This window comes from Euprymna scolopes, chromosome 33 (genome assembly GCF_053919585.1).
Source record: "Euprymna scolopes isolate OS-2025 chromosome 33, ASM5391958v1, whole genome shotgun sequence".
Lineage (NCBI taxonomy): Eukaryota > Metazoa > Mollusca > Cephalopoda > Sepiida > Sepiolidae > Euprymna > Euprymna scolopes.
In genome coordinates, this window is record NC_136514.1 from 1 (window position 1) to 25117 (window position 25117).

Consider the following 25117-nt stretch of genomic DNA (forward strand, 5'->3'; position numbering starts at 1 on the left):
TGTTTGTTAACTTTTATAATATTAAAATACTGTGACAAATTAAAAGATTATTTTTTTAAACTTATTTACCAAAAACATCGGTCCCATCTTAAAATGTCTCGTTTAAGTTTTCATAATTTTCTGCGAACTAGCTCTCTCGTCGCCATTTTAAAAATGTTTAGCTCATCGCTGAGATTGATTTTTTTAACGAATGGACGACATATAAATTTCTTCCTTCTCAGTAGGTATTTTTTAAATTGATGTTTCTTTAAAACATATTTGATGATTCCTTAAATTCCATTTTCACCGATTCCATTTTAATTGATATCATCAAAGTTATTTTATTAAAAGTTAATTTATGGTATGGAAGTTAATTCGGCGCTCATGCAAGACCATTATTTTGGTTTGCACCAAGAGCGATAACTCCTATTTAATAAATATATGTTTAATAAAACATTTTTTGAATTAAAGTTAAATTGTCACTGTAAGAAAATAGTTTTTTTGCTTACGGTGACTTTTCGGTAAAATGTTGGGGGAAAATCCAATTTTACTTTATTTCACAAATGTTTTAAAAATCAATCATTAAAATAAAATAATTATAACTTTACTTTAATACAATATATATTTTAAAATTATATTTGGTAAATTTTTAGTTTATTGACCCCTCAGCATTCACCTATAATTTGTCGACTTTAACAGGTTTTCGGGTACACTGAGAACGAATATCACATTTATTTTTGGTGCAAACCTGCAGTTATCCGTATTTGAAGAATTCAGTATTTAACGTAATCCTTACCATTTTAATGGCGGCCATCTTGTTTCCAATAACGAAAAAAATGTCAAAAAGGGCTACATATGCCACGTGTAACTGAAATCCCCCCTCCCTATCACCGGCGTTGGCGCAAAAAAAAAAAAAGTAATGTTTATTGGAGGGGGAAAGGGGTAAATTCCAAGAAATCTTGAGTTAAAGGAAAGAACATAAAAACAAGACCACAAATTAAAAACAGTATTTAAACTAATACTTATTAAAATAAATTAAAAGGTAAATATTACCTTTCGCTACAACAGAACACAGATCACAATTTGTTTTTAGGGATATTCAATGTTGCTGGCCACAAATCTGATAATCAAATCCGTCGCAAATTTACGGTTTAATTGATCTAAAAAAATTAAGTTTACAAAAACATATTTTATATTTTTCGTTCTTTTTTGGGGGAGAGAGGGGTATTCAATTATAGAACTTGTGTAGTTTAACAGGTGCTTCTGCAGTTTAATTAACCGTAATATGCGCCGACATTTACTGTTTAACATTTCACAGAAATTCTATGTTTACATTTGTGGTAAGCGGTGTATTGTAGCAGCTGCGGCCACCACAATACACCTGCACCTCCACCTTGGCTGCCACAACACACCTGCCCCCTTACTCCTAGCAATATTTTTACTATTAAATGAAGTGAAAACTTTATTTTATGAAAAATATATCTTGTTATTTGAAATGTCCGCTATGTATTCATGCACCTTGTGAAACGTCAAGTATATATGCGCGTGCACACATTTTAGTAAGAAAGTGAAAAAAAGTAAATATAATTTAGAAAGTGAAAAGATTAATGCATTTAAGAAAGTGAAAAAAAGATTGTCCGTTTTGATATCGGGAAACGGAAAAATATTGGTCATTTCAGCCTTGAAGCCAAAAAATGTTTTGGCGGCCATGTTTTCACCCTTTTGACTCCGTTTGGCTCTTTTTGGTGTTTTTTTCCTAAATGGGAAACAAGATGGCCACCAGCAAAAACAATAGTGATTACGTTGGATACTGAATGTCTCCAAATACAGATAACTGCAGGTTTGCACAAAAAATAAATGCGATATTCGTTCTCAGCGTACCCGAAAACCTATTAAGGAGACAAATTAAAGGTGAATTCCGAGGGTTGGTAAACTAAAAAAATACCTCATATTTTATTACATTTTTATACAATAAATGCTTAGGTTTTATTAAATTATTTTTGCTATTTATTTGCCATGTTTTTTTACCGAGAAGTGCCCCCTGTCACCTTTAAGTCAAAACAAAATAAAAATAATAGTTGTGGTCCCTGCCATGCACAAATGCCATTTATTTTTAAAAGATTAATAATTATTTCTTTAAAACAAAATCAGGTGCTTATGCACTTTAGCTTGCTTTCCGGGCTGTTGGAAAACTGCTTCTGTTGTACCAGTATTCAAGAATTCTGGCGAAAGGACAGACCCATCAAATTATCGCCCCATTAGCCTCCTCCCACTTTTTGCCAAAATATTTGAGACCATAATTAACCATGCTCTAGTCCATCATCTTACAGATGCTAAACTACTGACTGACAAACAATATGGATTTAGACAAGCCCGTTCCACAGCAGACATCCTCACTGTGATCTCTGAACGTATATACCATTCACTGGACAAAGCGGGGGAAGGCAGAGCGGTAGCTCTAGATATATCTAAGGCTTTTGATAGGGTATGGCATGAGGGTCTCCTCAGTAAAATCAGATCATACGGTATCACTGGTAGAATACTTAACATAATTAAATCCTTCTTAGATAAGAGAAAAATCCAGGTAGTCCTCGACGGTCGCACATCTAAACAATATGATATAAATGCGGGAGTGCCCCAGGGTTCTATCCTTGGACCTCTATTGTTCCTGATATTCATAAATGACCTCCCCGACAACATTGCCTCTGAGATGGGTATATATGCTGATGACACTACACTCTATGGCAGACACGACAGGAAGACGAATGAACACATTTCTAAAGAAATGGCAGAAACACTAGAGGAAGACCTCCAATCTGTAGTGGAATGGGGACAAAAGTGGTTGGTCGCGTTCAATGCTGCCAAGACTAAACTAGTTTCATTCAATAATTACAAGAAACCCTCTCTACCACCCATAGCAATGGCCAACGACTCTTTATCTGAGAGTCCATCTTTCAAACTCCTTGGCCTAACGTTCACAGGAAACATGAGTTGGAACAATTACATTGAAGGCATTGCCAGGGCCGCTGCAAGAAAGGTAGGCTCTCTCTACCGTGCTAGAAAACTACTAACACCTGAAAGTATCCTGTACCTCTATAAGGCCACCATTCGCCCATGTATGGAGTATTGCTGCCACATCTGGGCTGGTGCATCTGCTACTAGTCTCTCGCTCCTTGACAAGGTTCAAAAGAGAGTCGCAAACCTGATAGGCCCTGAACTGGCATCTAAGCTTCAGCCTCTGTCCCATCGACGAAATGTTGCATCCCTCTGCCTTTTCTACAAGTATTTTAGTGGTGAATGCTCTGACGAACTGCAATCACTTGTGCCCCCACGACGCGAGCACCCTCGACAAACCCGACAGGCTACTAGATCCCACCCCCACACTGTAGAGGTCCCTAGATGTAAAAGATCTTTTTACTCCAATAGTTTCTTCCCCAGAACCGCAAGACTCTGGAATTCCATTCCAGGTCCCTGCTTCCCCAACAGTACTGACGTGCAGAAGTTCAAGTGTAACGTGAACCGACACCTTGCTGCCCAAATCCCTACATAGTACCCCAGTAGTTGTTGCCCCTGATAGTAGCCCCCTACACCAAAGTGGCAATTTGCCTTGTTTGGGGTGAAAATGTAATAAAAAAAAAAAAAAAAAAAGCTACTGCAGTTAAATATGTTAGTATTATTAGAAAATATAGTCCAAAGAAAGAATTCCCAACCATCATGTTCTCCTAGCATTTCTCTGTATCAAGTGCTAGCGCACATCTGTTAGAACTTACTTTTGTAGCATTACAAGTTGATTTTTTCTTTTTAGATAATTGTAATTTTATCAACTTGCATGAAAAGAGCTATGTAAAAGATGCTTAAAACCGCTTAAATGCTGCAAATACCATCAGTAGTTCAAAAGTTATGAGAATTTTAAGTGCCAAAATTTATGCTTTTCTGTGGACATTTTCCTTTAGAAAAAGTGGGCTAAACATTACACGAAATTCCACCTCACCATTCCATGAAATTCAGTAATTTCGCCACCATTTATTTATTTTTCAAGCTATTCTGATAAAACTTGGTACTCTTATGTAACTGTTGTGGAGACACCCACTAATTAACATAGGCAGGTGAATGAGATATATAATTGTATCAATCACCAATACCGGCAAAGTTTGGTGACGACCGCCAAATAGGCAAGACGCCTATGCTGCCTCCTGTAAAACATGCAACACGCCACCTGCCGGAATATCTCCAACTGAAGTATATCTGAAGACATGTAAATATGTATATAACTTTTCTTCCTAATATATTGTATATCTTTACTTTCCATGTTCTTGTTAATTATTTGTGCAGACAACAGTGGTGACGGGAATTCGAAAAAAGACTTACGTGGGATAAAATCCACTATTAAAACACAACAGCGGCGTCGAGAATTTAAAAAAAAAAAAGAAGACTTACGTAGGATAAAATCCACTAGTAAACACAACAGAGGCGTCAAGAATTTGAAAAAAGACTTACGCAGGATGAAATCCACTATTAAACACAACAGTGGCCTCGAGAATTCAAAAAAATTCACGCGGGAAAATTCATTACTAAACTCAACAATGGTGTACTAAAAATACGTACTCGAGAAAGATTGAAAAAAAAAATGTAGTTAAAGATAAAAAATCTACTGTTGAACACAACAGTAACATCGAAGATTTTGAAAAAGATTTACTTGAGAATTCTCTGTAGACACAGCAACAGTATTCGAAAAATAATCTATGCGGAAAGTTATCATGGTCGAAAAAACAAAACAAAAGAAAAACAAACGAAAGTAACTACAAAATTGTAGAACGAGTTATTCAAACACTGGATACTTGAAAGCAAAATACCAATAACCATTTATAGTGACTACGAAAGTAAAAAAAAAAAGGTGTTTTCACTAGTACAACATGAACTAAATTATGCAAATTGTCTTGAAGGAGAAAAGTGACCATTTCAAAGTGACTACGAAAGCCAAAGAAAAAAAAAGCGTTTTCGCTAGTACACCGTGAACTAATTCATGCAAATTGTCTTGAAGGAGAAAAGTGATTTTTTTTTCAGCTGTACCAAGAAAGGATTTTTTTTTCTTGTACATAATCAAAACTTAATGGATTAAGAGAAAAAATAAAATACATTTATTTTTATCCCTCAATAGGAAAAGGGAAAAAGAAAGGGTCAGCGCAAAAAATATATATCAATAGAATATATTTGCGATGCCTGCTTCGATATTTCTTGCATCTTTTTTTATAATTTCCACCTTGCATCTTTTTTTATAATTTCCTTCTTGCATCTTTTTTTATAATTTCCACAATCTCAGTCAATTTTTGAAGTGTTAAGTTTGATTCATTTTCTAATTTTGTAAGGACTCTGCTCCTGATTTCCACATCTTTTCCCAAGGATAACCCTTGCGCAAACATAAGACATTTAAAATTGTCTGCTGTTAGTTCAGACAACTTAAAGTCATCACAGTGTTTGTTCACTACAGCTGTGTAGGTGGCAAAATTGTCATTATCGTCTTTTACCACATTCAAACATCTCCAACGCTTATGGAAAAGAGACATTTTTGGTGAGAAAAGTTCTGTTAATAAATTTACCATCTCTTTAAATGATAAATCTGCTATTTTCCAAGGCAAGATGTAATCCACAAATTTATCATACTCAGCCGTTTCCAATTTTTGTAGTAGAAGTCTGGTTTTCTTTTGATCAAACCAGTTTCTGCAGTCAATATTTAAAAAATCTTCCTAACGCCGAAAATACGCTGCAAATGATTTTTCCTCTTCCTTGTATTTAAAATTGTATATCGTGGTCTGTATTGTATTCTGAGAAACTGCTGAATTGCTTTCCGCGTTCGCATTATTCTTAACAATTTCTGTAAGCAATTCCTCTGTTCATAATTAACATACGGCTAACTGTTTTTGAACTTCTAATTGACGTTCGGCTAACTTTTGGAACTTCCTTTTACTGTTCTTCGGTTCGTATTTGACATTCTGCTAACTGTTTTTGCAATTCCTTTTGCTGTTCCTCGAATTGTATTTGATGTTCAGTCCACTGTTTTTCAGATTGTGACTGACTCTTTGTGGCATTGATATGCAACTTGGTCAAATGTTCCAACGCTACTTTCAGTTTGTCCATTTTGCTTTGTCAGCATTAGCTATTTCAAAACGTTTGCTGAATTTTACAAAACCGTTTTATTCTTTCTTATTTCTTCCTCCAGACAAAAAACGAACAGAAAAAAACCCCGTAAATATATAAAAAGTTCATTATCTTAAGAAACAAAAATCAAGTGTATATTTTTCTCCAGAGAAAAAAAAATAATGCCCAATTTTAGCAGTGAAAGCCACAAGTGACGAATTCTTTTTCCAAAAGTATAAAAATTTACCTTTCTAAGTCACAACGAAGCTTTTTTTTTTGCAAAAGTACAGTGCTATGTTTGAAAGTCATGACAAACTTTTTTCTTTTCAACTCTTTTTTTTTGTAATGATCTGCGTTTTTTTTAGTTACCATGAACCTTTCAGTTGCAAATGTTATGTTAGACACTTCCTTAGGCTTCATAACATTTGAGTCCGACGTTGTTAGTATTTTTAGAATACTATTTCAATGTGAGTACTTTTTTTTTAAATGTCGTTACTGGTTTTGATTTAAGTATGTTCCTTGAATCCAATGTCGTCAGGGTTTAGTTTTTTAGAACACTGTTTTTAAACATGAGTACATTCTCCGAATCCAATGTCACCAGTGTTATGGCTTGCAATAAGCCATAAAGAAAGCAGAACAACGGAATAGAGTTTACACAATGTATTACTGGAACAACAACGTAAAAAGGTTACAACTGAAAAGAGTAGTAAACGTCACTGAGCAGGCGAGGGTCGCTCTGGTGTTAATATTTATTTGCATAAATATACACAAAATGTGGCACAAGGCCAAAAATAGGGGGGGGTTTAATGTGGACCTATCTAACATAAAGTTAACTTAACTAGACTTTCACCAGAATACCAGAATCACTCTATGGGAATCCTAATTATAACCCGAAAAATGATATATACATGATGTGGGGGGGTTGGGGCTAAAAATTTTATATACAAAAAGAATGAAATATTTACAATGAAAAAATAGTAGTTAGTAAAAGAGCCCCCCACTACTAAATTGTGGCAGATAGAAAGCTTTGTCAGTCGAAAAGACGCAGGTCCACACGAAAACTGACTTTATTGAATAAACACCACAAAGACGGCCTGCATCACTGACAAAGCAGTCCATCCGTCACCTAATTAGGGTCGGGAATGGGGGTTATCGAACCTAAGGTGGGAAAAAAAAAAAAAAAAAAGGGGGGGACAAGGGCAAACTAAAAGAGGGACTGGGACGATGAACACATACATACTCTAGCTAAGTTAAAAAATCAAACAATAAAGCCTAACTAACCCATACTAAACTAATCGGTCCGATACTGATGTCTTGTTAGTTCAAGATACCCAAAATCCTTTTTGACCTAAATCAAATCAGAAACGAATTCAAGGCCAGCTCCAGTCACTCTACACAGTCGCGAAGCTTTCACCCACCTTTCGTTGAAATTCACAGGAGTGAGTTTCACCTTCTCCAGCTTAATTCGCATTTTCAACCGATGCTTGAACATGAGAACAAGCTGGGGAGCAGTGAAGGTCTCATCTCCGTAAACCTCCTTCTGTCGTGTCGACCAAATCACGCCTCTCATAACAGCTAGCAAACACAGAAAAACATAACGTTCCTCTTTCTTCATACTCGGCGCCCAATTGCAGCACGGGGAAACCGCATCCAGCACAAAAAAACGCCCGTTCAGTATGCGAACCGTGAAGCTCTCAACTAACTCACATAATGGTCGAACGATAGCGCAGCGGAAGAAAGCATGGCTTAGGTCTTCCTCCCATTCTCCGCATCGGACACAACTAGGTGTCATTGTAAAACCCGCTATGAAAAGTTTTTTGTGAACCCAGAGGGCATCTCGGATTACCAGCCAGGTGAGCGATGCCTCGTAGTTATCGAAACAGCTCAGCCCGGGCGCCCAAGGCCATATCGAGCGACGCTCTTCATTCGTGAAACCGAACTCCTCAATCTTTTCGTCTCGGACAGATCCCCTCACTAAAACCCTATATAGCGCTTTGCGAGACAACAGCCGGGTGTCAGAGAGGCTTTCATTCACCCGTTGAAGGAACTTCAACGCCTGTCGACACTCGCGATAGAAATGGCATTCGTTTCGGGGCCTCCTGCGTGCCTCCCCCTCAGCCGAATGCACACTCTCCAAAGCTGGAAAGGCTTTCTTAGTGTCTTCCATCCAGAAGACACCGTTCCCTAAGTCAGGTGTACACATTCGGTCTAGGTATATTAGCCTTAGAGTGTGTCTACGTATTTTGATATTCGGCATACCCAGACCGCCTTCAGACGGATGCAGGCAACAGATCTCCCGAGCAACCATGGCTTGCTTTTCGCGCCATAAGAACGCGAAAAGAGCACGCACTAGTTCAAGTAGTGAGGACTTCGGGAGTGGAAGCACTGATAGACGGTATAGGATCAGGGGGTAGATATGAGTATTGCATACCTCCGCCCGACCCTTTAAAGTTAGATTTCTCAAAGACCACAAATGAGCTGTGGTCTTGACCGCTTTCAACACTTCCGACCAATTTTTCTCCAGCTGGAGGTCGGGGCCAAACCAGACGCCGAGTAGCTTGCAGGGCCCATCAGTCCAGCCAAAGGGCCCCTGAAGGGGCGTTCCCCTCCAGGCACCAACACGTAAGCCAATAGACTTAACGTGGTTGATTATGGCCCCTGTTACCTGTGCATACCGTCTTATTTCCATGTCGACGACTCTAATCTCGGCATTGCTCGTTACAAGCACAGTCACGTCGTCGGCATAGGCGGTATACTTTACTGGGGTAGAACCACCTGGCAAAGTAATCTCGCGAAGGACCGGATTCACCCTAAGCTGGCGCAAAAAGGGCTCAAGCGCGATGACATACAGCATGGGTGATAACGGACAACCTTGACGGATAGATCTTGTTAACCTGAAGGGCTTCGATCTCACCCCATTCACCTCCACCATAGCAACGGGGTTAGCATACAAGAGGCGAATCCATGAGCGAAACTGGGGTCCAAACCCAGCCGAGCAAAGAACAGCTCCTAGGTAACGATGGTCCACCCTATCGAATGCTTTGGACTGATCTAAATTGATCAGCGCGGCTTCTGTGTCGACTTTCTCTATGATCAAGCGTATCGCGTGCAAATTATCTTGAATCGTCCGGCCCTTAACAGAACACGTCTGTTCGGGACTTATGAGACGATGTAAAACAACCTGCAGACGATTTGCTAGGATCTTGGCCAAAATCTTTAACTCTGTGTTTAACATCGTTAAGGGCCGGAAATTGCTAATCCCATCCCCTCCATTTTTATCTTTGCGAAGCAATTTAATGATCCCCCTGGTAAAGTACTGAGGTATAGACCCGTTCCTAAACCAGGAGTTGAAGAGTGTGGCCAGCAAAGGAATAAAAATGGGCGACAGCCTTAAGTACACCTCGTAAGGCAGACCATCAATCCCAGGGGTCCTGTCTAGCCCGACTTGTTTCAGAGCCTCAAGGACTTCTTCCTCTTTTATGCTACCTTCACACGTAGCTGCTTCGGTCGCTTCAAGGCGAGAAAAGTCAGCTAAATACGTGTCAAACTGTTCAATCTCCAGACCGGGCTCCATGGTAAAAAGCTCCTGCAAATGAGCTCGAAAACCCTCCAGGATTCCATCATTTGATGTTACGGTTCGTCCGTCCGGCAATGTGACACTGGCGATGTGTCGATCAGTCGCACGTCGACGCTCCTCCGCACGCATTGACGCGGCCATGTTTGTTGCCTCGTTCGGCACTCTTTTTAACCTAGCCCTAACTACTAGACCCTGGTCCTTCCTGTTATCCAGGGAGTCCAGTTCAGCCTTAATTAAAGTATAACTATCACTATCCCCCTCCTCCACCGCCCTTTTTAATCTATCATCTAGTGCCGCTTTCGCTGCTCTAGAATTAAGATTGAGTCGATGACTAAAATCAGCAGCGAAGGACCTAATTACTTGTTTAAGTTTTCCCCACCACTTATTACCGATAATGGCTCCCGTCAATTCCCTCTGTATTGTTAGTAAAAGCTGTTCCCGGAAGCCCTTCACGTCGAACAACGACATGTTGAACTTCCAGTAACTAGCCATCCTAGGTTTAACGCTATCTAAGTTTACCCGAACCCGGACTAACCTATGGTCCGAATAAACTATGTTATGAAAACTTGGACAGTCTAAAAGCCCTAAGTCGACTCTCTTAACTAAGAACCGATCGATGTAACTCGAAAGTTGCACCGGATCGGAGCCGCGTCTACCTGTCCAAGTCCAAACTACATCCCCGGGCTTTTCGTTTCGAAATTTATCGACAAGATCAAACTTGTCAATAAAGTCTCGAAACGCCTTAGCATCCCGGTTCTGGTTAGTAGCCCTTGAAGTATTACCCCCGCGATCTAAATCGGGATCCAGGACCGCGTTCCACTCTCCCGCTAAAACTATCCGCCGAGACGAATTCATGAAGGGCTCAATCCCCCGAAAAAAGGAAACCCTCTCGCCATGGCTATTGGGAGCATAAACCCCAATAAATCGAAATGCCACATCCTTTACGGTAACATCCAGCACGTGCACTCTTCCCTCTGGATCAGCATAGACTGGGTCACACGAAGCATCAAGAGTGTGTCTAACTAGCCAGGAAACACCCCTCGAGTGGGAATCAAAATGTGCTGAATAGAGCTGAAAGTCCCTAAGCAGCACACCCTGATAATCACTGGGAATGAAGTGCGTTTCCTGTACACAGCATATATCCACCCCGAGGCGTTGAAGGTCGCGTGCAACTCGAAGTTTACGAGAGGCGTCCCTCAACCCTCGGACATTCAAAGTAGCTAACCTTAAAGCCATTGTGATCTATCTAGGGTTGGGTATCCTTAACAAACATGGACGGTGCCAAGACACCGACAGCTGTCCCCAATGATCCTGAGGTCATCTCATTAGTGATGGCCCCATCAGGGGACAGACCACCGATGTCTAGAGGAAATTTTAATTTAATCGCTCTATAAAGTGAAGGGTGGATTTTTATGGGGACCCGTCCAACACATAGTTTCTCCATTTTAAATATGTCGGAGTCGCTAAAAAAGGCTGCTGGAGGAATGATATTAAAAGCAGAGTTTGCTTCCTCCAGCATAGTCCAAACTCCTTTGGCCTCTTCACGACTTCTGACCACAGTTAAAAGTCTTTTGGCATTAGGAAAATTTTCTGGGTTTGTAATGTCCAGTTTGCTTATCTGCTTCACTGCGTAGAGGTTTCGGTAGTCTTTTCTAACGTGATTTTTGGATATGGTCTCTATATTAGCCGTGATCTTACACACGTCTTTGCCCTGAAAAAAAGGGGGTCTTTTCTTTTTTTGGTCTTTTTCAATGGAGGGACTTCTTTGTCTTTTCTTTTCAGAAGTAGAAGGGCGAGGTGATGGAGGAGGGGGCATGTCAATTTTCATAGGGGAAGCGGGGGGGGGGGAGTTTTGGGGTGTATTGTTTGGGGAGCAGAATGGAGACGGTTTAGGGGACGGTTTAGGGGTCTTTTTGGATGGGGAGCCTAGGGTTGTCAACTTTGGGTCTCTTTTTGGTACGTTTGCGGGAGAGAGGGGTGGCGCTTTACGGGGTGATCTTTTCTCTTTTGGAGGAGGGGCAGGCTTTTCGGGGAAGAGAGATTCGGGGAAATCTAATATTTTTTCTTTTTCTTTTTTCTTCTCGCTTTGCTTGCGCTTTTCATCAAGCGAGTCCTTTATTTTTAGCAGGGCCTTAAACTTGTTGCCCCCCGGGTCTTTACTGGTCCTAATGTCTAGTATCTGCTCTTTGGTCAGTTTATCCGCGTACGTTTTACGAGGCGATTTAGAAAACGGTACCAGCGTCCATTCTCTCTTTTTAGGTGATTCCATCTCAGAGTTGAATTTTTTTTTCGAATTCTTCTGTTGTGATTTCTTTAATCACTTCAATTTTTTTGCTTGTAGTTGGCGTTCTAGCCTCAGGTTCGAGGTGCCCAACAATCACCTCTTTAGGGTTTGTTGTGTTTGTCACATTGGTTTTGGTCTTTTTCGGACAAGTGTAGGTTAAGTGACCTACTTCACTACAAATCCAGCAGGTCGGCCTCCTCCCTGTGACCACAATGGGGAGTTTTTCAGCTCCCGCTTCCAGGAAGTAGGGTATTTCGAGGAAAGCTTCTTTGTTTAAAAGGATGTCGAAGGACCAGACTCCGTTGTACTGGTCCACCTCTATACCAGTAATATCACCGAATTTCAGGAGGTAGGCAGCTAGATATTCACCTGGGACCGCCCCTGGCACTTCGAAAATGGAAACAGTCGTTCTCCTCCGTCCTAGGTACTCCATTCTTAAAATGTAGTCTTGTGTAATGATTTCTTTTTTAGTTAGTGCGACGCATTCTTCTTCTGTTTTAAACAGGGCGGCCCAGGTATTGTAGCCTCTGCATTTCGTTACACGATCCGCACGCATTCCTGCCGTTGCCAGTAATTTAGTTACAGTTTCCTTTGTTGACCTGATCAATTTTTTGGTCTTGCGATCTACCACAAAAAGTGAGATCGTTTTCTTGGCAAATTCCTGTAGCCGTGGTGCTTCTAACGTAACTCCTGTTTCTGTAACATATTGCAAACATTTCCTTGCTTCCGTTAAAAAGTTGTTAACGTCTATTTTAACTTTAGGTGGTTTTGCCCACCCATTCTTTTGTTCGCCACTTTTGTCCTCTTCCGACGGCACATTGCTGGCGGACGCCATGGCCGACGGGTTAGAGAGGAGAAAAAAAAAAAAAAATTAAAAAAAATAATAAAAAAAAATAAGGTAAAAGTCCCGTTCAAAAATAACAGCAGGAAGATAACAGCAATAACAACTTTAACAAATAAAACAAATTTAACACGGCAATAATAATAGTAATACGTAAAACAATCGCAGGAAAAATAACAAACCAACGTGACGATAAAGACTCCGGGAGCTCTGGTGTTTAATCAACACCTGGGATCAAAAAGTCTATGGTTTATATAATGGATAGAACAGTTCATTTGGAGGGTGATTCCCGCACAGCAGTAAACAAAGAAATAAAAGGGTAATCAGCATACCCGAAAACCTTTAGAAGTAGTCATTTTAAAGAAAAATGTTAATGTGAAAACAAGGTAAAAATTTACAAAATGCATGACAATGAAATTCTTTCTTGAACTGCCTAATTATTATTGTTATTATTGTTGTTGTTGTTATTATTATTATTATTATTATTTAGATATCCTCAGTTAAAAATGATGGCTTTGTTTTAGATTTGAAAAAAATTTTTTTTTAATTATGCAAAATACTATTAGAAACCCACCCAATAAATGTCACAAGGACATTTATTGGTTGGGTTTCTAACAGTATTTTGTATATTTTTAAGTCATTGTTGAGATTTCAAAGACATGAGATACCACGTGGCTATTTTTCTTGTGCTCAACACTAACTTTTTAAATAAACAAACATTTTACACTAAAAACTTATCTAACTAGGTAGAAAAGTAACTTATCTTGCCTTTGGTAATATTTATTTGGGTGCTAATGCACTTATGTTACCGTTTTTTTTTAAATAGTATTTTCAAGTTAAATTCAAGTTTCACAATATCTTTTTTTATTTAATTGTTAGGTGAAAGTATAGAATAGTTAACAAAACACCTTTCCCTCCCCATGTTTAGAATGCGTTTCTAAATAATAACGTTATTATTTCAGCATGGTAGCATAAGTGCACAAGTACCTTTTATTATATATTTGTTTTTTTGGATCACTAAAAAATACAATTCTACCTTAAGTACAAGCAAGAAGTTATAAATACCATGATAACAAAAATGCATGTACTTAGTACATTTTGTTGTTTTTTAACGATTACAGTATATTGTACTAAAAGAGTTAAAAACAACAAAATAGTTTTGACTTGGTATTGTTTGAAAATAAAATTTGAAAAACTTCAAAATAATTTTTTTAAATGAACAAACTGAAGATAAAAATGACTAGTCTAATAAAAATGAAAGCAGAAAAACAGTTTTCTATTCTTAAGAGGATACTTTAGTCAGTTCAGCATGAAACGTTTTCCTGTTAAGCAGATTTGAATTTCTATAAAAAATAACATTTTAAGGAAATTTCAGCACAATTAATAATTATCAAATATTTACATATTAGACATGAAAATAATTCTGAAACTATTATCTATATGAAAATGTATGATGATATATGCCGATTTATCTTATCAATTTTGAAATATTCTTCGTCAAATTTGCTCGGTCGTAACTTTGCTTCATGTGGTCGTAAAAATATAAATCAAAGTCCAGTAATGATGAACTTCTATGTTTTTATAGCCTGCAAAATTTCAGCCATATCCAATCAAATTTGACCCCGCATATGTTTATCCAAATGTAATGTATGAAATGTAAACATTGAAAAAACAATTTACCTTTTTGCTGTCGTCATTTGTTACTGTTTTTCATTTTTAACTTGGAGCATAAAAACATTTATCATCATAAAAAAAATAAACATAATTAGAATACTTATTCTGTTTTTTTCCATCAATGTAATGATTTTAAAAATTGACCCACGAATAAAAAAGATGACCTGTTGAAGTACATTGGGTATGTAATATTGCCGATGTCCACGAAAATACAGCATACGCTTGTAATGCTAACTTTTGCTAAAGAGACACACTCTTTCTCTGACATACAGGCCTTTTATTTGAAAAACCGACTGCATCTCATTTGCATATTTCCCAAAAGTTTCATTACCTCATGTTACCGCCAGTCCATAAATAGCAGGATCTCCCATTTCTTTTCTTTATCCGCTTCCTGAAAGTCGTTGCAGTTCCATAAAGATGCGGTCTGGGAAACCATTTCTGATAGCCAGTTAAACAGTCTTCTAAAGGCTGCGCCCTGCATATCCAGCCAATCTCACTACCTGCTTTATCTCTGCCGCATATACATCCATTGATTCTCCGGTCCACCTTATTCTTCTGAGCTTATTATAAGCTTCAAATGTGCTCTCTGTAAATGCAGTCTTAAATTGGTTCTCAATACTCTCAGCAATGATCTGATCTGTCTCTCCCATTTCTAGATAGACTGCTAGAACATTCCCTTCCAAATACATTTGAATCAATATGGCTAGGTCTTCAATCTTCTGTAGCTTTGCCACCAACTTCAGCTTGTTAAGCCATGCGACGATATCACTTTCAGTAAATGGCCTCAGGATATTGCTTTTTAACCTTACTTGTTCACTCATTTTTCTTGTTGCACCAAAATAGTTTGCAGTTAAATATGTTGGTATTATTAGAAAGTAAAGTCCAAAGAAAGAATTCCCAAGTGTTACGTTCTCCTTCTCGCTATTCTTGGTATTAAACCCCAGCATACATCTGTCAGAATTTACTTCTGCTAAAGAAACACACGCTCTCTCTGACACACAGACTTTTTATTTGAAAACCGACTACATGTCATTTGCATATTTCCCCAGTCTCGTTACCTCATGTTACTACCAGTTCATAAATAGTAGGAGTGGCCACTTTTTTTCTTTATCCCTTTCCTCAAATGGATGGCATGTTGTACAAGATCAGGTTTGTAGTACTTTTTAATCACTACTTACATGTGCTTATGCAGTTTTGCTACAGTGCTATTTTTAAAAAATAGTATTCTGAAGTTAAATTCAAATTTTGTGATATCTTTTATATTAAATTGTTAAGTGAGAGTAGAAAATTGTTAGAAAACACTCCCTCCCCATGTTAAGGATGGCTTTCTAAATAATAATGTTTTTATTTCAGCATGATAAAAAGTGCATAAGTACCCAAATGTAATGTGCTTATTTATACGAGGTTAAAATTAAGCGTCTAGATTTTCTCTCAAAGAGGCACTTTTGGTTTGGGACAAAAATAAAAAAAATAATTTACAATTAATAAAGTCATTATGCATTTTTATGATTGATAATACTAAATGTGGCACTCTTACAATTGTCTTTTTGCTGAGGAGATAACTATATTACTAAGAGATGCGCTCATCTTTTCATATGAGAATTTGGGATGCTATTAAAAAAAAACATGTAAAATGCGATATTATTGTAATTTCTATTAGACATAACATTCAAGTAATAGTAAGAAAAAATAATTTAATTCAACTACTTTATTTAATGTAACAAAGTTTTATAACATTAGTGAAAATTTTTAAAAAATGTAAAATACGACAATATTGTAATTTTTATGAAACAATACATTCAAGTAATTGTAAGAAAAATTGATATTTTTCAACTAATTTATTTAATGTAACAAAGTTTTATAATATTAGTAAAAAATGAATTAAAAAATGTAAAATGTGACGATATTGTAATTTTTATTAAACAAAACATTTGAATAATAGTAAGAAAAATTTCTTTCTTTCAATTACTTCATTTAATGTAACAAAGTTTTATAACATTAGTAAAAAATTAATACAAAATCTGTGAGGTGAGTACTCTGCTACTTGAGAAACTGCACCACACAAGAAAGTCTGTTAGCTCACACAGATCAAACAAACCATAGTGAAATCCGAATATAAAACTATTGTAAGTGGGTGTGATTTTTACATGTTATATCAGTCACAGACAAATATTGTAGTAATCTGGAAGAGATAATACTAATTAGATAAAATCGAGATATAGTCTAATTAATTGCATATTCTTCAATCACTGATATACATGGTAAAAATATATGCTTCTGATAAAGTACATTTCCCTACAAAATGAAACCTATCACGTCTCTACAGAATACAATTTATCAAGTCTCTACAGAGCAGTATCTGTTGTGTCTCTACAGAGTACCATTTATTGTCTCTCTATAGAATACCATGTATCGTGTCTCTACAGAATCACATCATCAATGATGTCTCTACAGAGTTGAGGGATGGTATTCATTAGACAGTTGAGAGATGGCATTCTGTAGATATGATGTATGTTAATTCTGTAGACATATGAAAGATAATGTTCTGTAGAGATATGAGAAATGATATTCTTTAGAGACATAAGAGATAATTGATATTCTCTAGAGACATGAATGATAAACTGTCTTTGCACAGATATTTGGAGTGCTGGTTAAGTATTGGTTATAGTCAACTAATATACTTCCGAAGTATTCAATGTTATCTTACCATGGAACCAAAGCTAACAACTAACCTGACTGTGTTTTCATACCGTTCAAGGAGAAATTCTGCGTTCTACAGATATGAGGGATGATATTCTGTAGAGAGATGATGAATGATAGACTGTAGACATTAGAGAGATAGTATTCTGTAGAGACATGATAGATGGTATCATATAGAGACATGATAGATGGTATGCTGAAGAGATATGATGGAGCATATCTTGTAGAGACCTGATAGATTGTATTCTCTAGAGATTACAGATCGTATTCTTTAAAGATATGACAGATTGAATTCTGTATTGTCACAATATATGGTATTCTATAAGGATATAAGGGATGGTATTCTGTACATACACAAAAGATACTCTTCTGATGGTATTCTGTAGAAACATGATGGAATTATGTAGATGTGATAGATGACATTCTGTAGATATGGTGGATGATATTCTGTGGACATATGATAAATGATTATCTGTAGACACATGAGAAATGATATTCTCTAGAGACATGGGAGATGGCATTCTCAGAGACATGAGAGATGACATTCTGTACGGATATGAGGGATTATATTCTGTAAGAGTTAATAGATTACATTCTGTAGAGAAATAAGACATGAAGATGATATTCTCCCGAGACATGTTTGATAAACTGTCTTTTCAATATATTTTTGTAGGACTGGTTAAGTATTGGTTATAATCAGCTAATGTAATTCCTAAGTATTTAATGTTATCTTACCATGGCACCAAAGCTAAAAAGTAACCAGATTGTGTCTTTGATTTCGGTTTTATGATACCAATAATGTTCAGTGTTTTTTTTCTTTTAAGTAACCATGTTTTATAATGCATCTATAATGTCCCTACATCTATAGATGATATTGTGTACAGATATGACGGATGATATTCTGTAGAGAGATGAGAAATAATATTCAGTCAATGGTAATAATAAATAACAGATGGTATTCTATAAGCATATGAAAGATGGTATTCTGTACAGACATGAAAGATGCTATTCTGATGGTATTATGTAGAGATGTGATTGATGGCATTCTGTACATATGATATATGGTATTATGTAGACATATGAGATAGTTTTTTGTACAGTAATGAGAGATGATATTCTCTAGAGACATGATAGAAAGACAGATGAGGAATGGTATTATATAGAGACATGATAGATTGTATTCTCTACAGATGACAGATCATATTTCTATATTGAAGTAATAGATGAGATTTTATAAGGACATGAGAGATGATATTCTGTACAGACAGGAAATATGCTATTCTGATGGAATTATGTAGAGATTATGTAGAGATGTGAAAGATGGTAATCTGGAGAGACATGGTGGATGGTTTCTTCTGTTATAAGTTTGATGAAGCAATTGATACAAAATTTCTATTTCTAGTCTTTAAGATTAGAACTTCATTAGAATCTATAAGATTAGAACCTTATTAGAACCTATCTGTTTATTAATGTATATAAATATATATATTAATTAAAATTGATTAAAGTATGCAAATAAGAAATCATTTAAGTATAACTTGCATGACTCTATATATGAATATGACTTTTATATTAATTACAAATAAAATAGTTTTACATATTGATGGATTTAACTACTACAGGCATTTTATTTTGGTTACAAATTACTCTGATGAAGCAATATAAGTAATACATGATCTTTTTTTCAGATTTCAAGTGCAGAAACCGGATTGTGCAGCCATCAATCTTGGTAAATACCACAAAATATCACTGAAGATGGTGTAACTGGTATGTGAAATTTTTATGGCAAAAGTTGGACAATCTCCAAAGATACCTCTCCTGAATCGCAACAATTAAATACCAGTGGCAAGTAGTAAGTTTAGGTTCACTTGAAACAATACTGGAGAGCCAATACATGCATGCTATTCCCAAATGGTTTCCCATTTTCTGGCACTTGAAGAATTCCCCGTTTCTTTATAAATAAAATCAGCAAAATAAAAAATGCGATAGGTTCAATTCTGCATATGTTCAATTTAAAAAAGCATGTTTACATATACTAGTGAAAAACCTTATTCATGTGAAATTTGTAGTTCAACATTTTCCATGAAATGCAATTTAAAAACTCATATGTTAAAGCACAGCGGTGAAAAGCCCTATTCGTGTCAAGTGTGCGGTACAGCATTTTCCCAGAAAATATCTTTAAAAAGACATATGTTCACACACACTGGTGAAAAACCTCATTCATGTGAAGTGTGTAGTACAACATTTTCCCGGAAGTCACAACTAAAAAGTCATATTCTCAAACACACTGGAGAAAAACCTTACTCATGTGAGGTGTGTTGTTCAGCATTTTCCCGGAAATCCACTTTAACTAACCATATGTTAATACACACTGGAGAAAAACCCTATTCATGTGAAGTGTGTGGTTCAGAATTTTCGCACAAGTCCAATTTAAAAAACCATATGTACACTCACACTGGTGAAAAACCTTATTCATGTAAAGTGTGTTGTTCAGCATTTTCCCTTGAATCCAATTTAAAAAATCATATGTTAAAACACACTGGTGAAAAGCCTCATTCGTGCCAAGTGTGTGGTTTAGCATTTTTCCTGAAATGCAACTTAAAAACGCATATGTTAAAACACACTGGTGAAAAGCCTTACTCATGTCAAGTGTGTGCTTTGACATTTTACCAGAAACACTGTTTAAAAAGTCATATGTTCACACACACTGGTGAAAAGCCACATTCATGTGAAGTGTGTGGTACAACATTTTCACGGAAATCACAAGTAAAAAGTCATATGTTTACACACACTGGTGAAAAACCTTATTCCTGTCAAGTGTGCGGGTCAGCATTTTCAAGAACATATGATTTAAAAAGACATATGGTAACACACACTGGCGAAAAACCTTATATATGTGAAGTGTGTCATTCAGCATTTTCCCAGAAATCAACTTTAACACATCATATGTTTACGCATGCTGAGAGAACTTGAATATATGAGAGAAGGAAAGTTCTTGGAGGAGCTTTACCAGGAGTATATAGACAGGGATACTTCACTCCAGTGCCTCAAGAGCAGAAGGCTTCTGTTTGATGAAGAAAATAGAAAAGTGACAGTGTTCTATGACAAAGACATGCAAGCAGGCAGATACATAAAAGACAAGGCCATCTAGCCAGACATTGTACTATGAAACAAGCTCGAAAAAACTGTGCTTATTATCGATGCCAGAGTCCCAAATGACTTTGGCCTGAACGGGAAAAGATAATAAATATCAGGACCTAAAAAATGATCTAAAAACGACATTATGTCTGAAACATATATCAGTTGTGATAGGAGAAACTTGCCTAATGAAAAAGAATCTTCAGAAATACTTAGAAAAAATCCCTGGCAGATTGGACTGTAACAAAATACAGGTAACAGCCATAAAGAGCCATTGGATATAAATATAAACTGTAATGGAATCAAGTGTTAGCTCCAGAAGAGAGCCTCTTGATTTCTTAAATAAAAATAGGGAGAATTTGAATGCCTACTAAACACTATCCTCTGATGTTTAAGGTCTCTCTGTACAGAATTTGTCAGATCAATCTTGCATAAGAAAGCTTTTCCCTACAAGTTAACCTTGATTAAATATTCATAATGACATTCGCTGCCCAAAGAAGAACTCTTTAGTATGGATAACTTACACTGGCATTTGTGAGGAACTAGCATGTCAACCTGGGCAACGCCCGGGTTGATATGAAAGTCAGTTTGGATACACGTGTTATCCTAAGGATATTGAACACTTTTTATTGCCCATGCACTGGACCCTCCCCCCCCCCAAAATAAATCAAGCCAACTTTACTTTTAATAAAAATAGCAGTGAATGCCAGTGCAACCAAAAATAAAATGAGCTGCAACAGCCGGACTCGGACAAAAACATGAAAAAAGGAAAGAAAGCAAAAGGCTATGGGCAAGCACATTTGCCCACACAAACACAAGTGCTTATAATGTTATGAGGTTGCAAAATAAGCTTTTTAAACATAGATTTTTTAGTTTGATACACATGCATGACTTGCGAAAACAGTAATGCAAAAAAGGAGTCCCCTTCCAAAAAATGGTTGAGTTGACTGCCACAGAATTAATCTTTTTTTCTAATTTCCACATATTATGCATCCGAAGCATGGTTCTTTCAGATGGTTCTGATAGAATGGAGGAATGAAGGGAGTGTCTTGGTTTTGAGGTGAGAGCAAAGTCAGAAAGGAAAGGGGTTATGATAGTCATTTTAAAATGCTTTGGCTAGATTGGAATGTAACCACATTTAGGACAGGTTTCTGAGTTCTTATATATACCGCTTCCAAAGCTTTTAATTTTTTAACATTGATTTCATGGTGTATTATTTGTGTGTTGCTGATTAAAATTTCTCTAACTTCGGAGAGAGGACAGTTATGTTTTTCCTGTAAATGTTCTAATATAGTGCTAGATTCTACATTATGTACAGTAAGGCAACAGGATAGCTTAGTCATTGTGTAACTGACATAACCAACTTAAGTACTAGTTTTTGTGTTATTATAGGAGTTACACTCACCCTGCAAGCATTTAAACTGTGTAGCAGAATTAGCAATAACCGAAATGAGGGGAAATAGAGAGCTAACCTTGGATACGTCTGTTATGTTTCGGGCTGAGCGGAAGAGAGTTCCAAGATGGCGTCCATGGGTTTTTATTAGCATTTACCCCATGCAATTATCGTAGAATCGCGTCTGCTCTTGCGCGATTATGAAAATACATAATTCCCGGCTGCTATAAACGCAGGACACTGGAAAGCAGTCAGTCGATATCCTGCAGATTGCATGTAGGTGGTTCTGGCGATTGCATTGTTCTTTGTGATGAACCACGTGTCCGCGAGAAGCAAGTTTTTTTTTCTTTCTGTTTTTTTTTGTCTTCTTTTTCTTTCTCCACGGTTATTACAGACAAGAAATCCCTCTCTTCTAGAGGTGGGCGATACTGACTATTTCCTATCTGTGTTCCTGATTATTTTTTTGCCTCCTACATTTTGCTTTAAGCTATTTCGGCATGACTATGGCGAAGGTGTGGATAAGCAGTGATATTATCAAGCCATCCTCTGGTGAGAGAGATGTTGTAGCGTGGTTAAAAAAAGTGAGACTTGTCACATAACTTCAGCAGGTGGATGATGTAGCGAGTTTGCTACCTTAATATCTGGAAGGTGATGCATTGGCCCTCTACATGGAAATGGAGGAGGACGATCAAATGTGTGTTGCGATGTTGGAGTGGCCTTTGTATCCACTGATGAAGATGTGTCTGCCAGAATCGATTTGTTGGTGATGTATGGCAAACCGCTGGGGTTTGACTTACTTCTAGGGATCGATGCCATAAAAGCTCTGGGAGGTGTCGTTGTCAAACCTACAGGATCAGTGCGGCTGGGCGGCAGTAAAAATATTAAACGCACAGCAATTTATATTAATGAACCGGATTTCACCGCCACCTTTGACCATCAAAACCGAATGTGGACCACATCATGGAAGTGGTCTGAGGACCACCCCCCCTGAAAGGCCATACAATCGAGTGTCAGAATACCCAGTGTCGACAGAAATCTGTGAAGAATACACACAGGAGTTCCGCACCTGGATAGATAATGGTTGGCTCGTGCCATACCCAGAGAATAAATTAAGACCCCCCAAAGGCCTAATTCCCCGGTGATACAGTAGAACAAAGCCAAAGTGCACCCGGAGATGGACTACCGGGAGCTAAATCATTATGTAGATGTGTTTACGGCCAATGCAGATGTTTGTGTGGCTAAACTGCACAAATGGAGAAAAAAAGGTGCTAATGTGTCTTTACTAGACCTCAGGAGAGCATACCTACAAGTCCGCGTCCATGAGACACTGGCCATACCAGACTGTGAAAATCGACAGGAAAAAATACTGTCTGACTCATCTGGGGTTCGGTTTGAATGCGGCTCTCCTGATAATGAGATCAATTGTCAGCAAAGTATTATCTCAGGAAGAAGTTGTAAGCCGCACAGCATCTGCTTACATTGATGACATTTTTGTCAATGAAGACGTGGTGCCTGCAACCCGTGTAAGAGAACACCTACCGCAGTTCAGGTTGGAGTGCAAGAACCCGGAGCGGTTGAAGGACGGTGCATGGGTGCTGGGATTGGCGGTCAGGATGGAACGCAGTGAACTGCGGTGGAAGCGAGGAAATGCAATTCCAGATGCTCCCAGCATTGTTACATGACGAACAATGTTTTCCCTGCATGGTCGACTTGTCGGGCACTTTCTGGTGTGCGGTTGGCTTTGTGTGATTTGTGGAATACTTAGAAGGAGAGTAAGTTCGATAATGAAGATGCTGGGATGATGAAGCAAGGGATGCCGTACTGCATCGTATGATGTTCAAAACCTTAGAATGTGCACAGCAGAACGATCCGGCCTGGGGAAATTGGTATGTGGACGGCAAAGAGCTGAATGTATGGGTCGATACTAGCTCCCTAGCAATTGGTGCAGCCTTGGAGATGCGTCAAACAGTGTTGGAAGATGCATGTTGGCTGCGACCTGAAGATGACTCTCAACATATCAACTTATCCAAACTGGATGCCGTATTGAAAGGCATCAATTTGGCTCTTCAGTGGTAGAGTAAGGTGCTACATATAAAGACAGATTCTGTCTGCGTATACCATTGGGTCTTGGACACGGTAACTGGAAAGGTGCGAGTATGCACCAAAGCAGCAAGCGAGATGCTTATTAGGAGGCGACTAAGCACTCTCAAGGAGCTTGTGAAAGAGTATGGGCTGATAGTGGACGTGACGCTGGTTCCATTAGCATGAAACATTGCTGACCGATTGACATAAGTACCACAGCGGTGGTTTGAGGCGATGAAAAAGAAAAACGGGCTTGATCCGGTAATAGGCGCGGTTCACACAGACAAGCTGGATGGGAGTCAAATCATGGCTATTCACAAAGGTAGTGGACATCCGGGGGTGTGACGCACTACCTACTTTGTCAGGAGAAGTTGCCCAACCATGACAAAAGCAAACGTTAAAATGGTCATACAGAAATGTGAGTAATGTCAGTCCATTGACCCAGCACCAGTCCGGTGGGAAAAGGGAGAGCTGGAAGTTAACGAGAATTGGCAGAGAATTGGAATTGATATTACGCATTATGGCACCTTCCATTTTTTAACTCTAACAGACTGCGGTCCATCGCCTTTCTCCATTTGGAGGAAATTGGCAAGCAAGACTCGGCAAGCGTGATTCATCAATTGGAGACAGTGTTCCTTGAGCATGGTTCACCGCATGAAATCCTTTTAGAATCATATGAGCTTTCCAAGGAGGCGGGTTTAACGCGATCTATTGTGATCGTGTCACACTTACCATTGCGATCGATGACGAAATACTTCTCAGAATGTTCTAAAATGAGATATGGCCCATCGTAGAGTGGCTGGAGAGGTTTTCGTATCGAGTCAATGCGGACGAAGACATACTTGCATGAATGGAGATCAAGTGGGTAGTATGGTTTGGAAGTGACAGAGCGCGGTGGTGTATACATCACTCGAGACATTGCGAGTTTCAAACGGTCAGCATAACCAGGGGTGGTGGTGGGTATAGACCTGTCGACTGTGAAAAATTCCCCAGGAAGGCGAAGAGTAGTTCCAAAAACCATCTCTGCTGGTGTAGCGTTCAAGTCTTCTTTAATAATGGACCAGTCCTAGAAGAACGAGCAGTAAATGTTCACTCCAGCGATGCGGCTAGGGCTGAGCAGCTGGTGCAGCTTTTAGTCGACGATGAAAGCGCCCTACCATCCCATTAGCAGAAGGAAAATAGGCGGTGGTTGCAATGTGGGAAATTCCGAAAGATTTGCAAAGTTCTCGGAAGGTGTGTGACATAACCTGAGATCCTGTCGGCGGTAACAGTGGTGGGTACACCAAAGTTAGAGATCCAGTTCTCTACGAATGC

At 38.1% G+C, this 25117-nt stretch overlaps 1 long non-coding RNA gene across 1 annotated transcript; it reads left to right on the forward strand.

Annotated features, from left to right (window-relative positions):
* Positions 1-133: 133 nt before the first annotated feature.
* LOC145258079 (uncharacterized) lies at positions 134-20995 on the forward strand. Its single transcript, XR_013864038.1, has 2 exons — positions 134-220; positions 18879-20995. It is a non-coding gene; the product is annotated as an uncharacterized LOC145258079 (long non-coding RNA).
* Positions 20996-25117: the final 4122 nt, after the last annotated feature.